Raw genomic sequence first — 11670 nt, 5'->3', positions numbered from 1 at the left:
GCCAGTCATGTCATCGTAGAAAGCTATTAGATTGGTCAGGCATGATTTCCCCTTGGTGAATCCATGCTGACTACTCCTGATAACCTTCTTTTCTTCCACTTGTTTGATGATGGCCTCCAGGATGAGCTGCTCCATCACCTTTCCCAGGATGGAGGTGAGGCTGACCGGCCTGTAGTTCCCTGGGTCGTCCTTCTTGTCCTTTTTGAAGATTGGAGTGACACTGGCCTTTCTCCAGTCCTCGGGCACTTCTCCTGTCCTCCAGGACCTCTCAAAGATGGTGGAGAGTGGCTCAGCAATGACATCCGCCAGCTCTCTCAGCCCTCATGGGTGGATTCCATCGGGGCCCATGGATTTGTGGACGTCCAGATCGCTTAAGCGATCCCTCACACAGTCCTCCTCGACCAAGGGAAAGTCGTCCTCTCTGTAGGCATCTTCTCTTACCTCCGGGGCCTGGGATTCCTGAGGGCCAGTCTTAGCACTGAAGACTGAAGCAAAGAAGGCATTCAGTAGCTCTGCCTTCTCTGCATCCTCCATCACCAGGACACCCGCCTCATTCAGCAGCGGCCCCACATTGTCCCTAGCCTTCCTTTTGCTGCTGATGTAGTTGAAGAAGCCCTTCTTGTTGTTTTTGACATCCCTTGCCAGCTTCAATTCCAGGTGGGCCTTGGCCTTCCTCGTCACAACCCTGCATGCTCTCACCACGTTTCTGTACTCTTCCCAAGTGGTCTGCCCCTCTTTCCACATTCCATGGACCTTTCTCTTCTGCCTGATCTCCGCTAGAAGCTCCTTGTTTAACCATGCAGGTCTCCTGCCTCCTTTGCTCGATTTCTTTCTCAGGGGGATGAATGTTAAATGAAGGTATTATGGTTACATATTGAGATGGGGCAGATGTAACTTCTGATCTGTGTCATGCGCAAGATATATATTCCTGGAGCCTGAAGCCTTCTGCTTGCATCTGGTGTGTTCAGGGATCAGCAGCAATGATGGCTGCTTTGGACTGGGCAGCCGCTGGAGCACCACGGCTCCTTCGCAGTGATGGTTCACTGCTTGTTTTCAGACAACAAGCTAGTTTTCAGACACGAGGAACCCGTTTCTGAGATACTCTGGAAAGCTTGAAGAACAGAGCTTAGGCTCCTCAAAAGGGTGCAGATTAATGCCACTTTTAGGTCTGCAAGGAATTTGTGTGAGGCATCCCTATCCACTTGGAAAAGGAGTGATAGATCCAATGAAGGTATTCAGATAAACCACTGAACAGCTGAACACCATGAGCCTGTGATCCTTTAGGCATGCATTGCCACTTAAGGATAGATTTGGAAATCATGGACAACGCTGTCAAGCTCTGTGGAGTTATGTGAAGATACTAGATAGAAGAATTTGAAGAACCAGAGTCCCTGAGCCCATCTTTTTGGCTTTACATACAGTGGAGATAAAGATGTTATAGGAGCCATTCCCCTTCAACAGCATCTGAAGCAGGCAGTCTTCTGGGAATTTACTTTGGAACAAAATAGTTTAAAAAGTTCAACTTTAACCTAAAATGTCACCTGTTCTGAAATGATCCTAAGTACGAAGCTCGTTAAACCAATAATTCTATTATTCCATTCACTTTCCTATCTTCCATTCTCTATGCATGCATATAATATCACGTGATTTTTAATGACGTATAGTGCCCACACTATGCCTGATGTCAAAGGGAATTCTCTAGCATTTGCTAAGAGCTTGGCTTCATTGGTAAAGGGGACAGCGTAGCTAGAAACACATACATATAAACAGAATGACCACAGGGAGCAAATTCCAGTCTTTGCTATACTAGCATAAATCTGAAGTAAATTTCCTAAAGGAAATAGCTAAAGAAAGTTCAGAATTAATCAAGGCCAAGCGGTGAAAGAATCAGGTAGTTTAAAATTAGTCTGTGATAGAAATTTGCCTGCATCACAAATTTTATTTTATTTTTTAAACCCCTCAATTTTAGCTATACTGCAAACAGATGGCAGGCTTTGGAGACCCAAATCAGTGAACAACTGGCAGCCAGCAGTAAAGAGCGTGCTGAGAATGTGACCAGTGGGTTCTTGGATTCTGCTTGACTGAATTACTGCCCCCTTACATCTGCACTGTGAAGCAACACAACTCTGTTCCCGGAAGATTCTCATTATGCTTAAATACGGATGTGCGGTGGGATCCAGGAGCTCATCCCAGGCTTCTTCTAACTCTATGTTGGATGACAAGGCTCAGACATTAACTGTCAACCACAGTATCAAACTGTGGTTCCACACAAAGCACAACTGTTACACAAGGCAGCAAGACGTTGTGGCATGTTCTGACAGTCTCCTTGATATGGACCTTTAAGAGCCAGCCCTGCTAGAAATGTCCTTTTCCCACAGCAAACATGACTCACGAAACTGGCCATCTCTTTCCTGATGAAGTGACATACTTCCCACAAAACAAATATCCAGACAAAGCAGCAGTTTGACATATAGGGATTAATGCCGGTTTGGGGATTAATGCCAGTTTTGAAGAAGCTTCAAAGCAGCAGAAAACATGATTTGGCCATTTCTAAATTTGAAGGGGAGAAGAAGGACATTCATAAGCTGTAGTAAAATTGATAAAGCAAAATACTTATTCAGATAATTCCCTACTGGGAAGGGCAGAGGAGCAGAATTATAAACAGATGACCAGAAGCTCTGTTGCAGACTGTAAAGCTCTCTTCAACCTTTACTGTGCCATGGGAAACAATGTATGGCAAGTAACACGCCCTGGGCAATACTGTGTTTTGCTCTCCACTTGCCTTGTCTTTATTTTATTTCTGGTCATCTTAAGCAGCATCAACGTGTCTTAAAATCAGAGGTTGTCTACAGGTAGTAGAGATCACTGTGTGGGTATCTCTGAAGAGGACCTCTTGAAATCCACATGAGAGCTCAGTGGGATGATTTAGACCTCAGAACATATTTTTTAGTATTTGCAAGAAAATGGGCAGGAACATTTTGCATTCCAGAAACTTTGAGAACGGCAGAGGCAAGAATCCAGGATAAACCAAATTAGATTTACAGGAACAGATCTGAAGCAGTTTCACAGAAGGGGCATAGCGTCTGGGTGACTACAGTCAGCCATAAGCCTCCTGAAATATGAGACAAGAGACACTCTTGGACAAAGAAGTAAATCTGTGAGCGGCAGCCATGAAAGCAAATGGGACGAAAATGAAAAGGAGAGTAAAACCTGACTTTTTATAATTCTTTTCTTACCTGTCTTAAAAAACTCTTGTGTCTTCGATGTTTTACTTCAGGAAGCTAAGACAAAACCATGAGTTCCAGTCTAGGCAGAGTGAAAAGAATATCTGAAAGTAGCAAAAGGTGTGTTCAACTATGTATTATCAGTGTGAAAATGCTACAGGTTGCTATATGAAGTAACTGAACAGATTTTTTTAAGAAACAAAGAGCTGAGAATTTAACTTTTAGGAGTTTATAAATAGTTCCATTTCTTACATCTGCAACAACTCCATTGTTATAAGACAAGCTAGGCAAACCCAGACAAATTATGTTTGGCCCCATGTGCCTACAGGCATAATGCGTAAAGTGGCGGATTTGAAGTAGATTCTTTATAAATGAAACAGACCTCCCCTGAATTTTTTCAATGTACAACATTTTAACTTAGTAAATAAACTCATATTCTTCTCCCATATGAAAATGTGGATATATTCCACTGAAATAATGCATGCTTCTATAGATTTATTTTTGATCTTCAGTGTATTAAAGTCATGCTGTTAATAATGTCATCCTTTTAAGGTGCTGTCCTTAAGACATCAAACCAGTCACTATTTGGGCTGGTAATACAGTGTCATCTAATTAGGAATCACGAGTTACGTGATCTGTGATGCCAAGTTAAAAGAAACAAGAGTACCATGAGACCAGAACTACCTGCAGAAGCCATGAGGAACTTCAAATAAGCATGAGGAGATGGAAAGAGGAGTTTTCTATGGTGTGCTTTCCACCAGCCCTCTGTACCTCCATACAGCAGGTTGACGGCACTACTCCACAGAGCTACTGGAAACTCCACCTTGCCTGCACTTTCCAACATCTTTGTTTTATACATAAGCCAAATCAAAGCCCAATTTTCAAAGATCTGGGGGAAATATTTTCACATTTGCATGGCTGAAAAACTCTCTATGTCTTTATGGAGATCACACACAGAGACCAAAGCATTGTTCTCTATCCTTAGGATGCCCTGGCAAGACACAGAAAAAGAATAGCCTTGAACTGCCTCTCCCCTTAACCCGTGAGCCTTGGCAGCTCTTCACTGCAGAGTCCTGGGCTGTGCCTCCATGGGTCATGCTTCGCACGCTGCTGTGCTCTGAGAAAAGTGGTTGTTGTGTGGACACCCCAAGCTCATGGAAGAGTGCCTGCACTCCTTCAGATTCATCTAGCTGTGTGGGCAGCTGTGGCACTGTAGAAATATAGCTGAAGCTAGAACCTAGCCCTAGAGGTAGGCTATAGTATAATAACCTAAATCTACATGCAGATTTTCCTGTCTAACCACGTTTTTAGAAAACTATCAGCACTGTGAAGATGTGAACTTATATATGACAAGGTTGTTGCATTTATTTATTCTTTGGAAAGCTTGCAACCCTAAGATTACGAGGAGATAGTTTTAAGCAGAGAAAGGTGGGAGTAGTTTGAACAGTGTCATTTTTCTAAGGTCTCAAGGTCAAAATCCGCAAAAAAATAACAATATAAGGTGTGTAAATGATGTTGGCTTGATCAGGCAGGTTGGCAAATATAACATTGAAATGAAAGAGGCAAAAAAATATTTCATCTCCTGTTAGAAACCTAAAGAATTTTAATTTAAATTTAATTAGAATTTCAAGTAAAGTATTTCGCATTATCCAGTCACCAGAGGACATGCAAAATAGTGCTATTCTGGAGGAAGTTAGTTTAGTTTACTCCTGTAAAGCTGCCAACTGTCAAACTTAAGTAAACATTTTTTTAAGGAACTTGCATGCACATAAGTGAAAATATACAGCAGCAGAAACAAAAATGAGGATGAGACCGGAGTGGCACAGGAAAAGTCCTCTCAACCCTAGTTATAATTTGTCTGAGTGGTTGATAGGTTTTGTCCTCACCTTCCTAGAACATTTATCTGTGTGTTCCTCAAGCTCAGAGGCAGAAATGGGGCTCCTGCCCCCACTTCATTGGACTGATTCGCACAGGTGAGGCCTGAAGTCTCTTGCTTCTGTCTCTATATGAGGGATAAGAGAAAAACCTGCGTTCACATGGGGCTTAGCCTGTGTAAATCACAGAGCATGGTTCAAGCATTTACCTTTCAGTCTGCGCTCTGCCATTTGACTCCACAGGTTTTTATAACACTGAAAACTCTGGATTTAGGCACTAATGGTGGAAAGCCACTGACGCAAACTATTGCTAATGAGCTGCAGTGAGAATTAGGTTTAAATAAGGTATGCCAATTTTGGCTGCAGCACAGAACTTCTGGGTGAACCTTATTGCCAGGATTTTACAAAAAACACAGTATTTCACTTAGGCACTAACTTCTGGAATCAGCGTTAGAGGAGGATCTTGGCTTTCACATACAGAAAGACTTTAATTTTCCCAGTTGTAGACTGAAGTTTAAAGCCACCAGCTCTTAAAATTTAAAATATTAGAAAGAAATCTTCAAATTTGAAATACAGAAGTAACAAAAATGTATTCTGTTAAAATCTAATTATTGACATCCCTTTCAACCATTGTGGCTCCCTGATAATTGGCTGAAAGCTACATCAAAACCAAAGGTAAATGTAAGCAGTTCTTTTTCGTGCTATGCTTTATACAATGTGTAACCCGCATCTGGTGATGCTGTCTTAAAGTCAGAGTGGACTGATAAGCTGTATCAGCATATCAGACTGACTTTGTGGGGAATAAGAACACAAAAGTTGATTTTTTTACACAAGGATACTGTGACAGATGCCCCCAATGTGAGTAAGCGAACAGTACTTAGATTCAGGCGTCACCAACAAGTAGACCTGACGGAAATCAGCCCTGCTGTGCAAACCTTGAGAACTGCGCTAGACCGTACCTTCTCAGAAACAAGGAGTCTAAGCTATGTCTTGCCAGGAGCTAACAGTAGCAGCCTGAGATGGGATGAGACAAAACTAAACTGCTACTGCCAGACAACAGCACACACATCAAAGCAGGGGTTGATTACAAGTCAATCGTTTTACACTATAGATATCTGAAGCCCCCCAAGCCCGTCGAGCTCTCCTGTGCAGCAGCGGGCTGCATAGTGGTCATCTTCCCTTGAGTAGGGACGCCTCTCAAGGTTACTCCTCAAGGTCCAGAGAACTCTTACTTGGTTAACTGATATTTGTAGTGAGGTAAGCAACAATTTATACTAGGCCTAAATCTATATTGTATGCCAGGAACTTCTATATAGCCAGCTACACCTGAACTGTTAGAGGATCTTTAAATTACCATTTAAATCACTGCCTAATCATCTTTAAATCATTGTCAAATCATTGTTAAACCACTGCTTAATTACTGTTCAATTATTGTTTGATCACCATGATACTATCATTCAGTCATCAATTAATGGTAATTGGATCATCACTTAATCATTAATAAAACCCTTTTAGTTAGTACTAACACAATAATTTTGCTGAATAATTCACCTGTGACAGATACCAAAAGAAAATGAGTCTTCTTCTGTCTTTCCTAATTTACTGAACTGGCAAGAAGCTTCAAGAGAAAATCGCAGAAGTTTAGGTAAAAAGCATAAATCCAAGCTCTAGGTACTGCAGAAAGGCTGAACCTCACTAAAGCAGTACTACGCAAATGTTAGATTCATACCATTTGGCTAAAGAAAGTATCAGGTTAAACTTTCAAGCTAAATAAAAGCTAGAAAGTAAATTTGAACATAGCCCTGATGTTCCTCTGCTCATTCCTACTGCAGCTGAAGTAGTCTTCCAATGATTTATTACTTCAAGGTTTACCTTCTTCCTTCTTAATTGTTACTTCACCAGTCCCATTTTCCTTCTTTATATTCGAGGCTTGTACATAACCTGTCTAAGACACTATAGTGTTTATTAATTAAGCAACAGGTTATTAAGAAACTAATAACTAACCTTGACACCTTGATGTTAGAAATTTACCATCATGTTGGTTTTCACATTACTATACACAGTAATGGACAATACCATACACAACAGTATTCTTTGTCACTCTTTATCTGATGATTGTTTTACTTTTCTGAAGTAACCCTCCTTTGAGGTACAAGGCAGTACTGCCATCTGCTTCCACTTGCTGCCTCCAGACTCTTCCAACCGTCTCCTGTTTCTGCAGGCTGAGACTAACGTCTCTGTTCAGATATTGTTCAGAAGAGTACCACTTGCTGGTTCAGTTATAGACTGCTCTTTCCTCATCATTTTTCTGGACTATTCAGGGTAAATAAAGTCACTTATGTTATTTAGGTTTATTCTGGCAAATATTTGTGCACCGAGTAGCATGTTATCTGCTCTGTTATCCACCTATTTTTGGAAACAAATGTAAAATCCACTAAAACTTTCATGCTTGGAATTAATTTGTAGTCTCATGTATTCCAGAGAGTTTCTACTTTATGTAGCATGTGCACAAACACACAAGAATCTGAGAATCTGTGTTTAGAAAATTTGTCTGACTGAGTAACCCTAGCAATGGAAGTTATGACAATCTGCCATCCCCTTCACCTTTGGTGACAAACCAGAGCAGCATGACAGGCCAAATGCAGCACAGCCGGGACCTCAATGAGAAATGTTTCCAGGATTGTAGCCCAGACACTCGTGTTGCAGAACAGCTGTGCATAAATTGTGTACTTGGTGTTAAGGTTCACCAGCTGTGGAAAATTCAGTTAGTGGCAAGCAATCTGGACAGGGTAGAGCAGGAAACATACAGAACTGAGCTGGTTAATGTGCCAGTGCTGATTTAGCCTGGGCTGCACAGAAGCATTTCTGGGATCAGAGAATAAGCCTGGCACAAGAAGTTTATCATTAAATGTACTGATTCAGATTTCTCCCCAAAACTCATAACTTCAGACTGCAAGGCATGACAGAATATCAGTGGAGAAGTCTCCATTACGTGCATTGGTTGTTGTTCGCTTGAGAACCACAGTGGAGAGTTTGTTTGGGTTCTCCTCAAAGGAGTTGTGGTCTCCTGCCTCCAGCTGCCCATCATAGTGGGTGAGAGATAGGTGTACGAAAGTTTCTGAAGTAAACTCCAGTTTAGACACACACGCATGCGTACCTTTAGGAAGGGAGTTAAACGTAAAACCAGTGGAAGCAGAAGGCAGCCAAATCGTGTGACAGAGTTCTATATCACAAATTCTACAGCAGCAGGAAAGAGACCTCAAGGCTGTAATGCCTTCTTGTGTGGACCTGCTTTGAAGAAAGCTTGTACCACGGACCAGGGTGAGTCCCACCGCATACCAGAAGAGGAGAGCTAGGCCACACACGGTGGCAAGAGAGCTAATAGCTCAGAACTGTTGAAATTGCAGCAGGGGCAAAACTTGTTTCTGAAGTACAATTGACTCAAACCACGTAGGAATTTATAGATTAATGTTGGCATCATGAACCGACCTGCAAGCAAACTAGAAGTCTGTGGGAAAAGAGATAATGTACTCCTTACAGACAGCAACTCTAATTAGATAAGAAATTGTGCTCTGAACTACTCACGCACTGCTGGTGGACTTCAAAGCAATCTCACAAAGAAAGCTCTGAAATCATCCAGCAGCATTTATAATGGGAAGAATAACTCCACAAGCTCCATATCAGAATAATGAGAATGAAGACCACAACCTTTTAAACAAATGGAAGCAACTGCAAATCTCTGTTACCTTGCAATGCAGGAACAGCTGTGCTTTGCTGATTCTGAAATTCAGGGTGGTCATATGCCTTCAAAAGAAAGAAAAAAAAAAGACAAGGTCTTCTAGATGTATTCGGTTGATATACATCTAATATTAGGTGTGAATCTACTGCCATTCTCTGCTTGTAACATGTGCAGTCCTAGAAACCATTAACTACTGATGAAAGCAGTTACAGAATCAGGCCCAGATGGCTCTGATGACCTACAAAGTCAATACCAGTTACAAAGTGTTCTAAATGTCAGAGTTAATCTTAGCATCCATGTAAAGTAGGAGATCCTCTTCCTTACAGAGACGTCCTTGAAAATGTGAGCCAATAGAAATCTGTGTGGACTGACAGTCTAATTAAAATTTGTCACTTTTTTCCCCCCCTGAAATTCTTGGGGTGTAAGACTGTTCTTCACGAGGCTGTGAAACTCCTAACAGATTTTCCGTTATCTGAGGGAAAAGGGAAGGCTGGGAGAGACAAAAATAAGAGCTGAGGAGCAGAATATCAGACTAATTGGTGTTTGTAATGGAACTGAGACGTCCAAGAAGCCATTAATGATGTTGAAGCCAATGCATCCCCTCTCATTTAGCAGCCTGCAGCTGAGCAACACATTTCCCTTCCTCTGACACAAAGGGGAAAGTTTCATTCTGAGAGAAGAAGTGCAGAGCGGGACAAAAGGTGGCTACCCTGTAGTCCTCCCACTCCTTTCTAGCGATTGACTACCTCTCCTCTGTTACCAGGAGGACAGAAAGCAGAGTGAAATTTAGGAACGCTCTGAAGAGACATTGAGAGATTGCAGCAGGCAGAGAAAAAGAATGTGAAAAGGAAGGAATTGATAGTGCATACATGATGATGGAAGAGGTGAGCAGACTAAGACTGTGTGAATGGCAAAGAAAGACCAGGAGGGAGGAAAAGGCCACTTTTCAGAAAGAAGAATAAGGACAGGCAATAATCTCTCTTACAAAAATGTCCATTAGCTGGATCCCTCCATCAGAACAGGAGAGGTGTGGGGTAATATTAACACCTTCCATGGTCGACATTTCTACTGCATTTGAGGACTTGGTAGAGAATGGAAAGAGAAGCAGCCATGGGATTTCTCCAGTGTCTATTCACTACTTCCTACAGTATCCAAGTATTCCTTAATGTAAAAGAGGTACTCATGAAAAAATCTGCATACTGTCATAGCACAGACACTTATTTGTTCCAAAAATCAAGTTGAAAGTACTTTGTTGTTAGTTGTTCACTATGCATTTTTGTTCTCTTGGCTTACAAACGAAGAGAAACAATGCTATGTGTCACTAACAATTATTTCTCTGAAATATCTGACAGTAAATAAGCAAACAAGTAACAGGAACCTGTCAGTTTTAAAGTCTTCTTTTAATTTTCTGTTGTGTTCTCACTGATACCCTACAGTGAGTCAGTATATGGCATGCTTACAAATATTTAACTAAACACACAGATGATGAGACTTTGGAGTATGTCCACCCCAGCTCCGCGTGGTTTCACCTGAGCTCACTGTGAGTGGGCACAGAGCTGTGCTAATGTCTGTGCAGTGTTTCTGGTACTTTTACTGGCTTCTTTGGAGATCAGAAAAGAATTTAAGATTTATAGGACCAAAAGATGAGAACCACAGGAACACGATTCTTTAATCTGCTGGTTGAAGAGCAGAGAAGATTACATTTCTAGCTCCTTGTCCAAACATTATATGAAGCATCCATGAACAAAATGTGTTTAAAAGCCTTGAGACAGAGATCACAGCCTGGGTGTTTCTTCATCCAGGCCAGTGACCTGTCACTGAACTTCAGAACCGTGTCTCTTCCTGTTCTCACATTTTGGTTTGGCGCATCTCTTTTTCACAGTTGTACAACTTCAGCAGAGTGGCTGGAAGATGTCTATCCTTTTCCCTGCCCCCTGCTTCCACCAGGGTAACAACAGCAAGGTGAAAAGAACTCTCTGATGGGACAGGGAAGGTGTCATCTTGAGCCTGCTTGGGTACACCTGGGCTGAGCTCTGTAGTCTCTAAATTATTGTATAGCAGGTGCCTGACAGCAGGATGTTGTGGTTTGCTTTGTTGTCTGCTGGGTTTTTTGTTTGTTTGTTTTTAATAGGAGCTTCTGCTCTGCTTTTTCAGAAAAGGTCTGTGCGATCACTGAGCTACTACTATCAGCCAGACTAAAGTGAGTTTTTGCAGCCACAGCTAAGTCGTCGAAGCTATGAACAGCTAAAGGATTGAAGACCTAAGAGTTTTCAGGTGCTTCCCACTCAGGAACTCTATGCATCTCTTTCATCAGCATGCTGACTGCAGGCAAGCATTATTACAGTGGACATGCATATGGGATCAGGTACCCTGCCCCATCCCTGCAAGCTGAGACACCTAACCCAGGGTTCCAGATTTTGCTCACAAAAAAATCAGGGTTTTGGAGGATGAGACATAAATCTGGTGTAGTTGCACCACTTTTCTTGGATCTAGCCATCACTGCACTTACAATCATGCGTATTCAGGGCACAGTATACAGAGATATTCAATAACATGGAACTCAGAAAACCTGCATTTCATTCCATGTTCTTTTCATGCATGCTGTTTAATCTTCAAAAGCTCACTTTATGTGTCATTTCTGTTTCCCCTCGTTTCCTTCACCAGTATTATAGCTTCTAAAAGGTTTGAGGCAGGTTTTGTATCTTATTAGTATGTTTTTATGGTGGCAAACATGCTACACCTTGATTCCCACTGGGGACTGTAATGCTAATAGTATCTCTGGGGATGTTCAAGACAACCAGAACCACAGCTTTTAAAGAAGGAACAGCTAATA

Source organism: Opisthocomus hoazin, chromosome Z (genome assembly GCF_030867145.1).
Source record: "Opisthocomus hoazin isolate bOpiHoa1 chromosome Z, bOpiHoa1.hap1, whole genome shotgun sequence".
Classification (NCBI taxonomy): Eukaryota; Metazoa; Chordata; class Aves; order Opisthocomiformes; family Opisthocomidae; genus Opisthocomus; species Opisthocomus hoazin.
This window is presented reverse-complemented; position numbering follows the sequence as displayed.